The following is a 12,306-nucleotide window of genomic DNA, read 5'->3' on the forward strand; positions in this document are numbered from 1 at the left end:
CCTTCCCGCAAGGAGCGGAGCTATCGCGAGCAGCATCTAACACATGGCAGTACACTGAATGGAAGGGATGTTCTACAACCTATAACAAGTATCCTACTGGCCTCAGAGGTTTTCTGATTGCATAGGGAGAACAGTGGTTTGTATGCATTTTGTAGTATAATGTCATGCTTGGCGATGTCATTCGTTTACGAGCGTCGCTACAGTGTGCATGCATTTTATCCATGTGAAGAGGCGTAAGCAGATGCTACCATTCTGCGAGATTCCTGCAGAAGGTATACGAACTGCGTTGATATGCACAGCACAAGTCAAGGCCTCCGTGGCGCAATCGGCTAGCGCGTTCGGCTGTTAACCGAAAGGTTGGTGGTTCGAGCCCACCCGGGGGCGAAATCGTTTTAACCGTCACCCAGGTGAGGACATACGTCAGCTTTGTTAGAGATACACAGCTAGTGTGACAACTTGGCTGTGTTGAGTGATGCCACAGAGCCTTATACACATTCAGCCAAGTGACACTGTAGGTAAAAACATGGCCCTACACAGACGTTCTACTGTTTTCCTATTTATTCGTCATGTGTGACACTGCAGTAGAGCGACGCCCACTACAAAAGACGTATTCTTTACATTCAATTTCAGCGTATACGTCGCGAGTGCCATATGACAGGGCCTGTCTCTCGATGTCGATTTCTATTTGGTGTCTCTTAAGTGTCGGTCTGCAGTAGGCCGCTGCTGGCCGAGCGACGTGCAGTCGCCTTACATGAAGCCCCATGGGCAACGCCAGTGCCACTGTGGACAACAGCATACTGCAGCCAGAGAGAGGAGCCGAAAGGCGCATTTCGCAGTCGAGCCACGCAATCCAACAAACTGTGCACTAGGTCAAGATTGTGCAGACCGCAAACGTTTGGTGGCACGACGCTCGTCGTCGATCGTAAGGGCGAAACAGTCAAGAGATTTGGAAAACGGCAATGTGGACACCCCCAGCAGCAGCAGCAGCTGTGTGCCAAATCCGTTATCTGGTCGAGGGCTGCAAGATTCAGTATGATGAAGTGACAATTCGGGGATAGCTCACAAACCCGCAGCTGCCGCCTTCTTAGCTCAGTGGTAGAGCACTGGTCTCGTAAACCAGGGGTCGTGAGTTCGAACCTCACAGAAGGCATTCATTTTTTTAACCTTCCCGCAAGGAGCGGAGCTATCGCGAGCAGCATCTAACACATGGCAGTACACTGAATGGAAGGGATGTTCTACAACCTATAACAAGTATCCTACTGGCCTCAGAGGTTTTCTGATTGCATAGGGAGAACAGTGGTTTGTATGCATTTTGTAGTATAATGTCATGCTTGGCGATGTCATTCGTTTACGAGCGTCGCTACAGTGTGCATGCATTTTATCCATGTGAAGAGGCGTAAGCAGATGCTACCATTCTGCGAGATTCCTGCAGAAGGTATACGAACTGCGTTGATATGCACAGCACAAGTCAAGGCCTCCGTGGCGCAATCGGCTAGCGCGTTCGGCTGTTAACCGAAAGGTTGGTGGTTCGAGCCCACCCGGGGGCGAAATCGTTTTAACCGTCACCCAGGTGAGGACATACGTCAGCTTTGTTAGAGATACACAGCTAGTGTGACAACTTGGCTGTGTTGAGTGATGCCACAGAGCCTTATACACATTCAGCCAAGTGACACTGTAGGTAAAAACATGGCCCTACACAGACGTTCTACTGTTTTCCTATTTATTCGTCATGTGTGACACTGCAGTAGAGCGACGCCCACTACAAAAGACGTATTCTTTACATTCAATTTCAGCGTATACGTCGCGAGTGCCATATGACAGGGCCTGTCTCTCGATGTCGATTTCTATTTGGTGTCTCTTAAGTGTCGGTCTGCAGTAGGCCGCTGCTGGCCGAGCGACGTGCAGTCGCCTTACATGAAGCCCCATGGGCAACGCCAGTGCCACTGTGGACAACAGCATACTGCAGCCAGAGAGAGGAGCCGAAAGGCGCATTTCGCAGTCGAGCCACGCAATCCAACAAACTGTGCACTAGGTCAAGATTGTGCAGACCGCAAACGTTTGGTGGCACGACGCTCGTCGTCGATCGTAAGGGCGAAACAGTCAAGAGATTTGGAAAACGGCAATGTGGACACCCCCAGCAGCAGCAGCAGCTGTGTGCCAAATCCGTTATCTGGTCGAGGGCTGCAAGATTCAGTATGATGAAGTGACAATTCGGGGATAGCTCACAAACGCGCAGCTGCCGCCTTCTTAGCTCAGTGGTAGAGCACTGGTCTCGTAAACCAGGGGTCGTGAGTTCGAACCTCACAGAAGGCATTCATTTTTTTAACCTTCCCGCAAGGAGCGGAGCTATCGCGAGCAGCATCTAACACATGGCAGTACACTGAATGGAAGGGATGTTCTACAACCTATAACAAGTATCCTACTGGCCTCAGAGGTTTTCTGATTGCATAGGGAGAACAGTGGTTTGTATGCATTTTGTAGTATAATGTCATGCTTGGCGATGTCATTCGTTTACGAGCGTCGCTACAGTGTGCATGCATTTTATCCATGTGAAGAGGCGTAAGCAGATGCTACCATTCTGCGAGATTCCTGCAGAAGGTATACGAACTGCGTTGATATGCACAGCACAAGTCAAGGCCTCCGTGGCGCAATCGGCTAGCGCGTTCGGCTGTTAACCGAAAGGTTGGTGGTTCGAGCCCACCCGGGGGCGAAATCGTTTTAACCGTCACCCAGGTGAGGACATACGTCAGCTTTGTTAGAGATACACAGCTAGTGTGACAACTTGGCTGTGTTGAGTGATGCCACAGAGCCTTATACACATTCAGCCAAGTGACACTGTAGGTAAAAACATGGCCCTACACAGACGTTCTACTGTTTTCCTATTTATTCGTCATGTGTGACACTGCAGTAGAGCGACGCCCACTACAAAAGACGTATTCTTTACATTCAATTTCAGCGTATACGTCGCGAGTGCCATATGACAGGGCCTGTCTCTCGATGTCGATTTCTATTTGGTGTCTCTTAAGTGTCGGTCTGCAGTAGGCCGCTGCTGGCCGAGCGACGTGCAGTCGCCTTACATGAAGCCCCATGGGCAACGCCAGTGCCACTGTGGACAACAGCATACTGCAGCCAGAGAGAGGAGCCGAAAGGCGCATTTCGCAGTCGAGCCACGCAATCCAACAAACTGTGCACTAGGTCAAGATTGTGCAGACCGCAAACGTTTGGTGGCACGACGCTCGTCGTCGATCGTAAGGGCGAAACAGTCAAGAGATTTGGAAAACGGCAATGTGGACACCCCCAGCAGCAGCAGCAGCTGTGTGCCAAATCCGTTATCTGGTCGAGGGCTGCAAGATTCAGTATGATGAAGTGACAATTCGGGGATAGCTCACAAACGCGCAGCTGCCGCCTTCTTAGCTCAGTGGTAGAGCACTGGTCTCGTAAACCAGGGGTCGTGAGTTCGAACCTCACAGAAGGCATTCATTTTTTTAACCTTCCCGCAAGGAGCGGAGCTATCGCGAGCAGCATCTAACACATGGCAGTACACTGAATGGAAGGGATGTTCTACAACCTATAACAAGTATCCTACTGGCCTCAGAGGTTTTCTGATTGCATAGGGAGAACAGTGGTTTGTATGCATTTTGTAGTATAATGTCATGCTTGGCGATGTCATTCGTTTACGAGCGTCGCTACAGTGTGCATGCATTTTATCCATGTGAAGAGGCGTAAGCAGATGCTACCATTCTGCGAGATTCCTGCAGAAGGTATACGAACTGCGTTGATATGCACAGCACAAGTCAAGGCCTCCGTGGCGCAATCGGCTAGCGCGTTCGGCTGTTAACCGAAAGGTTGGTGGTTCGAGCCCACCCGGGGGCGAAATCGTTTTAACCGTCACCCAGGTGAGGACATACGTCAGCTTTGTTAGAGATACACAGCTAGTGTGACAACTTGGCTGTGTTGAGTGATGCCACAGAGCCTTATACACATTCAGCCAAGTGACACTGTAGGTAAAAACATGGCCCTACACAGACGTTCTACTGTTTTCCTATTTATTCGTCATGTGTGACACTGCAGTAGAGCGACGCCCACTACAAAAGACGTATTCTTTACATTCAATTTCAGCGTATACGTCGCGAGTGCCATATGACAGGGCCTGTCTCTCGATGTCGATTTCTATTTGGTGTCTCTTAAGTGTCGGTCTGCAGTAGGCCGCTGCTGGCCGAGCGACGTGCAGTCGCCTTACATGAAGCCCCATGGGCAACGCCAGTGCCACTGTGGACAACAGCATACTGCAGCCAGAGAGAGGAGCCGAAAGGCGCATTTCGCAGTCGAGCCACGCAATCCAACAAACTGTGCACTAGGTCAAGATTGTGCAGACCGCAAACGTTTGGTGGCACGACGCTCGTCGTCGATCGTAAGGGCGAAACAGTCAAGAGATTTGGAAAACGGCAATGTGGACACCCCCAGCAGCAGCAGCAGCTGTGTGCCAAATCCGTTATCTGGTCGAGGGCTGCAAGATTCAGTATGATGAAGTGACAATTCGGGGATAGCTCACAAACGCGCAGCTGCCGCCTTCTTAGCTCAGTGGTAGAGCACTGGTCTCGTAAACCAGGGGTCGTGAGTTCGAACCTCACAGAAGGCATTCATTTTTTTAACCTTCCCGCAAGGAGCGGAGCTATCGCGAGCAGCATCTAACACATGGCAGTACACTGAATGGAAGGGATGTTCTACAACCTATAACAAGTATCCTACTGGCCTCAGAGGTTTTCTGATTGCATAGGGAGAACAGTGGTTTGTATGCATTTTGTAGTATAATGTCATGCTTGGCGATGTCATTCGTTTACGAGCGTCGCTACAGTGTGCATGCATTTTATCCATGTGAAGAGGCGTAAGCAGATGCTACCATTCTGCGAGATTCCTGCAGAAGGTATACGAACTGCGTTGATATGCACAGCACAAGTCAAGGCCTCCGTGGCGCAATCGGCTAGCGCGTTCGGCTGTTAACCGAAAGGTTGGTGGTTCGAGCCCACCCGGGGGCGAAATCGTTTTAACCGTCACCCAGGTGAGGACATACGTCAGCTTTGTTAGAGATACACAGCTAGTGTGACAACTTGGCTGTGTTGAGTGATGCCACAGAGCCTTATACACATTCAGCCAAGTGACACTGTAGGTAAAAACATGGCCCTACACAGACGTTCTACTGTTTTCCTATTTATTCGTCATGTGTGACACTGCAGTAGAGCGACGCCCACTACAAAAGACGTATTCTTTACATTCAATTTCAGCGTATACGTCGCGAGTGCCATATGACAGGGCCTGTCTCTCGATGTCGATTTCTATTTGGTGTCTCTTAAGTGTCGGTCTGCAGTAGGCCGCTGCTGGCCGAGCGACGTGCAGTCGCCTTACATGAAGCCCCATGGGCAACGCCAGTGCCACTGTGGACAACAGCATACTGCAGCCAGAGAGAGGAGCCGAAAGGCGCATTTCGCAGTCGAGCCACGCAATCCAACAAACTGTGCACTAGGTCAAGATTGTGCAGACCGCAAACGTTTGGTGGCACGACGCTCGTCGTCGATCGTAAGGGCGAAACAGTCAAGAGATTTGGAAAACGGCAATGTGGACACCCCCAGCAGCAGCAGCAGCTGTGTGCCAAATCCGTTATCTGGTCGAGGGCTGCAAGATTCAGTATGATGAAGTGACAATTCGGGGATAGCTCACAAACCCGCAGCTGCCGCCTTCTTAGCTCAGTGGTAGAGCACTGGTCTCGTAAACCAGGGGTCGTGAGTTCGAACCTCACAGAAGGCATTCATTTTTTTAACCTTCCCGCAAGGAGCGGAGCTATCGCGAGCAGCATCTAACACATGGCAGTACACTGAATGGAAGGGATGTTCTACAACCTATAACAAGTATCCTACTGGCCTCAGAGGTTTTCTGATTGCATAGGGAGAACAGTGGTTTGTATGCATTTTGTAGTATAATGTCATGCTTGGCGATGTCATTCGTTTACGAGCGTCGCTACAGTGTGCATGCATTTTATCCATGTGAAGAGGCGTAAGCAGATGCTACCATTCTGCGAGATTCCTGCAGAAGGTATACGAACTGCGTTGATATGCACAGCACAAGTCAAGGCCTCCGTGGCGCAATCGGCTAGCGCGTTCGGCTGTTAACCGAAAGGTTGGTGGTTCGAGCCCACCCGGGGGCGAAATCGTTTTAACCGTCACCCAGGTGAGGACATACGTCAGCTTTGTTAGAGATACACAGCTAGTGTGACAACTTGGCTGTGTTGAGTGATGCCACAGAGCCTTATACACATTCAGCCAAGTGACACTGTAGGTAAAAACATGGCCCTACACAGACGTTCTACTGTTTTCCTATTTATTCGTCATGTGTGACACTGCAGTAGAGCGACGCCCACTACAAAAGACGTATTCTTTACATTCAATTTCAGCGTATACGTCGCGAGTGCCATATGACAGGGCCTGTCTCTCGATGTCGATTTCTATTTGGTGTCTCTTAAGTGTCGGTCTGCAGTAGGCCGCTGCTGGCCGAGCGACGTGCAGTCGCCTTACATGAAGCCCCATGGGCAACGCCAGTGCCACTGTGGACAACAGCATACTGCAGCCAGAGAGAGGAGCCGAAAGGCGCATTTCGCAGTCGAGCCACGCAATCCAACAAACTGTGCACTAGGTCAAGATTGTGCAGACCGCAAACGTTTGGTGGCACGACGCTCGTCGTCGATCGTAAGGGCGAAACAGTCAAGAGATTTGGAAAACTGCAATGTGGACACCCCCAGCAGCAGCTGTGTGCCAAATCCGTTATCTGGTCGAGGGCTGCAAGATTCAGTATGATGAAGTGACAATTCGGGGATAGCTCACAAACGCGCAGCTGCCGCTTTCTTAGCTCAGTGGTAGAGCACTGGTCTCGTAAACCAGGGGTCGTGAGTTCGAACCTCACAGAAGGCATTCATTTTTTTAACCTTCCCGCAAGGAGCGGAGCTATCGCGAGCAGCATCTAACACATGGCAGTACACTGAATGGAAGGGATGTTCTACAACCTATAACAAGTATCCTACTGGCCTCAGAGGTTTTCTGATTGCATAGGGAGAACAGTGGTTTGTATGCATTTTGTAGTATAATGTCATGCTTGGCGATGTCATTCGTTTACGAGCGTCGCTACAGTGTGCATGCATTTTATCCATGTGAAGAGGCGTAAGCAGATGCTACCATTCTGCGAGATTCCTGCAGAAGGTATACGAACTGCGTTGATATGCACAGCACAAGTCAAGGCCTCCGTGGCGCAATCGGCTAGCGCGTTCGGCTGTTAACCGAAAGGTTGGTGGTTCGAGCCCACCCGGGGGCGAAATCGTTTCAACCGTCACCCAGGTGAGGACATACGTCAACTTTGTTAGAGATACACAGCTAGTGTGACAACTTGGCTGTGTTGAGTGATGCCACAGAGCCTTATACACATTCAGCCAAGTGACACTGTAGGTAAAAACATGGCCCTACACAGACGTTCTACTGTTTTCCTATTTATTCGTCATGTGTGACACTGCAGTAGAGCGACGCCCACTACAAAAGACGTATTCTTTACATTCAATTTCAGCGTATACGTCGCGAGTGCCATATGACAGGGCCTGTCTCTCGATGTCGATTTCTATTTGGTGTCTCTTAAGTGTCGGTCTGCAGTAGGCCGCTGCTGGCCGAGCGACGTGCAGTCGCCTTACATGAAGCCCCATGGGCAACGCCAGTGCCACTGTGGACAACAGCATACTGCAGCCAGAGAGAGGAGCCGAAAGGCGCATTTCGCAGTCGAGCCACGCAATCCAACAAACTGTGCACTAGGTCAAGATTGTGCAGACCGCAAACGTTTGGTGGCACGACGCTCGTCGTCGATCGTAAGGGCGAAACAGTCAAGAGATTTGGAAAACGGCAATGTGGACACCCCCAGCAGCAGCAGCAGCTGTGTGCCAAATCCGTTATCTGGTCGAGGGCTGCAAGATTCAGTATGATGAAGTGACAATTCGGGGATAGCTCACAAACGCGCAGCTGCCGCCTTCTTAGCTCAGTGGTAGAGCACTGGTCTCGTAAACCAGGGGTCGTGAGTTCGAACCTCACAGAAGGCATTCATTTTTTTAACCTTCCCGCAAGGAGCGGAGCTATCGCGAGCAGCATCTAACACATGGCAGTACACTGAATGGAAGGGATGTTCTACAACCTATAACAAGTATCCTACTGGCCTCAGAGGTTTTCTGATTGCATAGGGAGAACAGTGGTTTGTATGCATTTTGTAGTATAATGTCATGCTTGGCGATGTCATTCGTTTACGAGCGTCGCTACAGTGTGCATGCATTTTATCCATGTGAAGAGGCGTAAGCAGATGCTACCATTCTGCGAGATTCCTGCAGAAGGTATACGAACTGCGTTGATATGCACAGCACAAGTCAAGGCCTCCGTGGCGCAATCGGCTAGCGCGTTCGGCTGTTAACCGAAAGGTTGGTGGTTCGAGCCCACCCGGGGGCGAAATCGTTTTAACCGTCACCCAGGTGAGGACATACGTCAGCTTTGTTAGAGATACACAGCTAGTGTGACAACTTGGCTGTGTTGAGTGATGCCACAGAGCCTTATACACATTCAGCCAAGTGACACTGTAGGTAAAAACATGGCCCTACACAGACGTTCTACTGTTTTCCTATTTATTCGTCATGTGTGACACTGCAGTAGAGCGACGCCCACTACAAAAGACGTATTCTTTACATTCAATTTCAGCGTATACGTCGCGAGTGCCATATGACAGGGCCTGTCTCTCGATGTCGATTTCTATTTGGTGTCTCTTAAGTGTCGGTCTGCAGTAGGCCGCTGCTGGCCGAGCGACGTGCAGTCGCCTTACATGAAGCCCCATGGGCAACGCCAGTGCCACTGTGGACAACAGCATACTGCAGCCAGAGAGAGGAGCCGAAAGGCGCATTTCGCAGTCGAGCCACGCAATCCAACAAACTGTGCACTAGGTCAAGATTGTGCAGACCGCAAACGTTTGGTGGCACGACGCTCGTCGTCGATCGTAAGGGCGAAACAGTCAAGAGATTTGGAAAACGGCAATGTGGACACCCCCAGCAGCAGCAGCAGCTGTGTGCCAAATCCGTTATCTGGTCGAGGGCTGCAAGATTCAGTATGATGAAGTGACAATTCGGGGATAGCTCACAAACGCGCAGCTGCCGCCTTCTTAGCTCAGTGGTAGAGCACTGGTCTCGTAAACCAGGGGTCGTGAGTTCGAACCTCACAGAAGGCATTCATTTTTTTAACCTTCCCGCAAGGAGCGGAGCTATCGCGAGCAGCATCTAACACATGGCAGTACACTGAATGGAAGGGATGTTCTACAACCTATAACAAGTATCCTACTGGCCTCAGAGGTTTTCTGATTGCATAGGGAGAACAGTGGTTTGTATGCATTTTGTAGTATAATGTCATGCTTGGCGATGTCATTCGTTTACGAGCGTCGCTACAGTGTGCATGCATTTTATCCATGTGAAGAGGCGTAAGCAGATGCTACCATTCTGCGAGATTCCTGCAGAAGGTATACGAACTGCGTTGATATGCACAGCACAAGTCAAGGCCTCCGTGGCGCAATCGGCTAGCGCGTTCGGCTGTTAACCGAAAGGTTGGTGGTTCGAGCCCACCCGGGGGCGAAATCGTTTTAACCGTCACCCAGGTGAGGACATACGTCAGCTTTGTTAGAGATACACAGCTAGTGTGACAACTTGGCTGTGTTGAGTGATGCCACAGAGCCTTATACACATTCAGCCAAGTGACACTGTAGGTAAAAACATGGCCCTACACAGACGTTCTACTGTTTTCCTATTTATTCGTCATGTGTGACACTGCAGTAGAGCGACGCCCACTACAAAAGACGTATTCTTTACATTCAATTTCAGCGTATACGTCGCGAGTGCCATATGACAGGGCCTGTCTCTCGATGTCGATTTCTATTTGGTGTCTCTTAAGTGTCGGTCTGCAGTAGGCCGCTGCTGGCCGAGCGACGTGCAGTCGCCTTACATGAAGCCCCATGGGCAACGCCAGTGCCACTGTGGACAACAGCATACTGCAGCCAGAGAGAGGAGCCGAAAGGCGCATTTCGCAGTCGAGCCACGCAATCCAACAAACTGTGCACTAGGTCAAGATTGTGCAGACCGCAAACGTTTGGTGGCACGACGCTCGTCGTCGATCGTAAGGGCGAAACAGTCAAGAGATTTGGAAAACGGCAATGTGGACACCCCCAGCAGCAGCAGCAGCTGTGTGCCAAATCCGTTATCTGGTCGAGGGCTGCAAGATTCAGTATGATGAAGTGACAATTCGGGGATAGCTCACAAACGCGCAGCTGCCGCCTTCTTAGCTCAGTGGTAGAGCACTGGTCTCGTAAACCAGGGGTCGTGAGTTCGAACCTCACAGAAGGCATTCATTTTTTTAACCTTCCCGCAAGGAGCGGAGCTATCGCGAGCAGCATCTAACACATGGCAGTACACTGAATGGAAGGGATGTTCTACAACCTATAACAAGTATCCTACTGGCCTCAGAGGTTTTCTGATTGCATAGGGAGAACAGTGGTTTGTATGCATTTTGTAGTATAATGTCATGCTTGGCGATGTCATTCGTTTACGAGCGTCGCTACAGTGTGCATGCATTTTATCCATGTGAAGAGGCGTAAGCAGATGCTACCATTCTGCGAGATTCCTGCAGAAGGTATACGAACTGCGTTGATATGCACAGCACAAGTCAAGGCCTCCGTGGCGCAATCGGCTAGCGCGTTCGGCTGTTAACCGAAAGGTTGGTGGTTCGAGCCCACCCGGGGGCGAAATCGTTTTAACCGTCACCCAGGTGAGGACATACGTCAGCTTTGTTAGAGATACACAGCTAGTGTGACAACTTGGCTGTGTTGAGTGATGCCACAGAGCCTTATACACATTCAGCCAAGTGACACTGTAGGTAAAAACATGGCCCTACACAGACGTTCTACTGTTTTCCTATTTATTCGTCATGTGTGACACTGCAGTAGAGCGACGCCCACTACAAAAGACGTATTCTTTACATTCAATTTCAGCGTATACGTCGCGAGTGCCATATGACAGGGCCTGTCTCTCGATGTCGATTTCTATTTGGTGTCTCTTAAGTGTCGGTCTGCAGTAGGCCGCTGCTGGCCGAGCGACGTGCAGTCGCCTTACATGAAGCCCCATGGGCAACGCCAGTGCCACTGTGGACAACAGCATACTGCAGCCAGAGAGAGGAGCCGAAAGGCGCATTTCGCAGTCGAGCCACGCAATCCAACAAACTGTGCACTAGGTCAAGATTGTGCAGACCGCAAACGTTTGGTGGCACGACGCTCGTCGTCGATCGTAAGGGCGAAACAGTCAAGAGATTTGGAAAACTGCAATGTGGACACCCCCAGCAGCAGCTGTGTGCCAAATCCGTTATCTGGTCGAGGGCTGCAAGATTCAGTATGATGAAGTGACAATTCGGGGATAGCTCACAAACGCGCAGCTGCCGCTTTCTTAGCTCAGTGGTAGAGCACTGGTCTCGTAAACCAGGGGTCGTGAGTTCGAACCTCACAGAAGGCATTCATTTTTTTAACCTTCCCGCAAGGAGCGGAGCTATCGCGAGCAGCATCTAACACATGGCAGTACACTGAATGGAAGGGATGTTCTACAACCTATAACAAGTATCCTACTGGCCTCAGAGGTTTTCTGATTGCATAGGGAGAACAGTGGTTTGTATGCATTTTGTAGTATAATGTCATGCTTGGCGATGTCATTCGTTTACGAGCGTCGCTACAGTGTGCATGCATTTTATCCATGTGAAGAGGCGTAAGCAGATGCTACCATTCTGCGAGATTCCTGCAGAAGGTATACGAACTGCGTTGATATGCACAGCACAAGTCAAGGCCTCCGTGGCGCAATCGGCTAGCGCGTTCGGCTGTTAACCGAAAGGTTGGTGGTTCGAGCCCACCCGGGGGCGAAATCGTTTCAACCGTCACCCAGGTGAGGACATACGTCAACTTTGTTAGAGATACACAGCTAGTGTGACAACTTGGCTGTGTTGAGTGATGCCACAGAGCCTTATACACATTCAGCCAAGTGACACTGTAGGTAAAAACATGGCCCTACACAGACGTTCTACTGTTTTCCTATTTATTCGTCATGTGTGACACTGCAGTAGAGCGACGCCCACTACAAAAGACGTATTCTTTACATTCAATTTCAGCGTATACGTCGCGAGTGCCATATGACAGGGCCTGTCTCTCGATGTCGATTTCTATTTG

The 12,306-nt window shown here is 50.4% G+C and overlaps 21 non-coding genes across 21 annotated transcripts; all 21 read left to right on the forward strand.

Moving 5' to 3' along the window:
- Window positions 1-310: 310 nt before the first annotated feature.
- On the forward strand, window positions 311-384 carry Trnan-guu (transfer RNA asparagine (anticodon GUU)). Its single transcript has one exon. It is a non-coding gene; the product is annotated as a tRNA-Asn (tRNA).
- A 694-nt stretch (window positions 385-1,078) lies between these two features.
- Window positions 1,079-1,150, forward strand: Trnat-cgu (transfer RNA threonine (anticodon CGU)). Its single transcript has one exon. It is a non-coding gene; the product is annotated as a tRNA-Thr (tRNA).
- A 323-nt stretch (window positions 1,151-1,473) lies between these two features.
- Trnan-guu (transfer RNA asparagine (anticodon GUU)) lies at window positions 1,474-1,547 on the forward strand. Its single transcript has one exon. It is a non-coding gene; the product is annotated as a tRNA-Asn (tRNA).
- A 694-nt stretch (window positions 1,548-2,241) lies between these two features.
- Window positions 2,242-2,313, forward strand: Trnat-cgu (transfer RNA threonine (anticodon CGU)). The gene has a single exon. It is a non-coding gene; the product is annotated as a tRNA-Thr (tRNA).
- Window positions 2,314-2,636: 323 nt separating this feature from the next.
- On the forward strand, window positions 2,637-2,710 carry Trnan-guu (transfer RNA asparagine (anticodon GUU)). The gene has a single exon. It is a non-coding gene; the product is annotated as a tRNA-Asn (tRNA).
- A 694-nt stretch (window positions 2,711-3,404) lies between these two features.
- On the forward strand, window positions 3,405-3,476 carry Trnat-cgu (transfer RNA threonine (anticodon CGU)). Its single transcript has one exon. It is a non-coding gene; the product is annotated as a tRNA-Thr (tRNA).
- Window positions 3,477-3,799: 323 nt separating this feature from the next.
- Window positions 3,800-3,873, forward strand: Trnan-guu (transfer RNA asparagine (anticodon GUU)). The gene has a single exon. It is a non-coding gene; the product is annotated as a tRNA-Asn (tRNA).
- A 694-nt stretch (window positions 3,874-4,567) lies between these two features.
- Window positions 4,568-4,639, forward strand: Trnat-cgu (transfer RNA threonine (anticodon CGU)). The gene has a single exon. It is a non-coding gene; the product is annotated as a tRNA-Thr (tRNA).
- Window positions 4,640-4,962: 323 nt separating this feature from the next.
- Trnan-guu (transfer RNA asparagine (anticodon GUU)) lies at window positions 4,963-5,036 on the forward strand. Its single transcript has one exon. It is a non-coding gene; the product is annotated as a tRNA-Asn (tRNA).
- A 694-nt stretch (window positions 5,037-5,730) lies between these two features.
- Window positions 5,731-5,802, forward strand: Trnat-cgu (transfer RNA threonine (anticodon CGU)). Its single transcript has one exon. It is a non-coding gene; the product is annotated as a tRNA-Thr (tRNA).
- A 323-nt stretch (window positions 5,803-6,125) lies between these two features.
- Trnan-guu (transfer RNA asparagine (anticodon GUU)) lies at window positions 6,126-6,199 on the forward strand. Its single transcript has one exon. It is a non-coding gene; the product is annotated as a tRNA-Asn (tRNA).
- Window positions 6,200-6,887: 688 nt separating this feature from the next.
- Window positions 6,888-6,959, forward strand: Trnat-cgu (transfer RNA threonine (anticodon CGU)). The gene has a single exon. It is a non-coding gene; the product is annotated as a tRNA-Thr (tRNA).
- A 323-nt stretch (window positions 6,960-7,282) lies between these two features.
- Trnan-guu (transfer RNA asparagine (anticodon GUU)) lies at window positions 7,283-7,356 on the forward strand. The gene has a single exon. It is a non-coding gene; the product is annotated as a tRNA-Asn (tRNA).
- A 694-nt stretch (window positions 7,357-8,050) lies between these two features.
- Trnat-cgu (transfer RNA threonine (anticodon CGU)) lies at window positions 8,051-8,122 on the forward strand. The gene has a single exon. It is a non-coding gene; the product is annotated as a tRNA-Thr (tRNA).
- Window positions 8,123-8,445: 323 nt separating this feature from the next.
- On the forward strand, window positions 8,446-8,519 carry Trnan-guu (transfer RNA asparagine (anticodon GUU)). Its single transcript has one exon. It is a non-coding gene; the product is annotated as a tRNA-Asn (tRNA).
- Window positions 8,520-9,213: 694 nt separating this feature from the next.
- On the forward strand, window positions 9,214-9,285 carry Trnat-cgu (transfer RNA threonine (anticodon CGU)). The gene has a single exon. It is a non-coding gene; the product is annotated as a tRNA-Thr (tRNA).
- Window positions 9,286-9,608: 323 nt separating this feature from the next.
- Trnan-guu (transfer RNA asparagine (anticodon GUU)) lies at window positions 9,609-9,682 on the forward strand. Its single transcript has one exon. It is a non-coding gene; the product is annotated as a tRNA-Asn (tRNA).
- A 694-nt stretch (window positions 9,683-10,376) lies between these two features.
- Window positions 10,377-10,448, forward strand: Trnat-cgu (transfer RNA threonine (anticodon CGU)). The gene has a single exon. It is a non-coding gene; the product is annotated as a tRNA-Thr (tRNA).
- A 323-nt stretch (window positions 10,449-10,771) lies between these two features.
- On the forward strand, window positions 10,772-10,845 carry Trnan-guu (transfer RNA asparagine (anticodon GUU)). The gene has a single exon. It is a non-coding gene; the product is annotated as a tRNA-Asn (tRNA).
- A 688-nt stretch (window positions 10,846-11,533) lies between these two features.
- Trnat-cgu (transfer RNA threonine (anticodon CGU)) lies at window positions 11,534-11,605 on the forward strand. The gene has a single exon. It is a non-coding gene; the product is annotated as a tRNA-Thr (tRNA).
- A 323-nt stretch (window positions 11,606-11,928) lies between these two features.
- Window positions 11,929-12,002, forward strand: Trnan-guu (transfer RNA asparagine (anticodon GUU)). The gene has a single exon. It is a non-coding gene; the product is annotated as a tRNA-Asn (tRNA).
- Window positions 12,003-12,306: the final 304 nt, after the last annotated feature.

The sequence above is a fragment of the Schistocerca cancellata genome, chromosome 6 (assembly GCF_023864275.1).
Source record: "Schistocerca cancellata isolate TAMUIC-IGC-003103 chromosome 6, iqSchCanc2.1, whole genome shotgun sequence".
Lineage (NCBI taxonomy): Eukaryota > Metazoa > Arthropoda > Insecta > Orthoptera > Acrididae > Schistocerca > Schistocerca cancellata.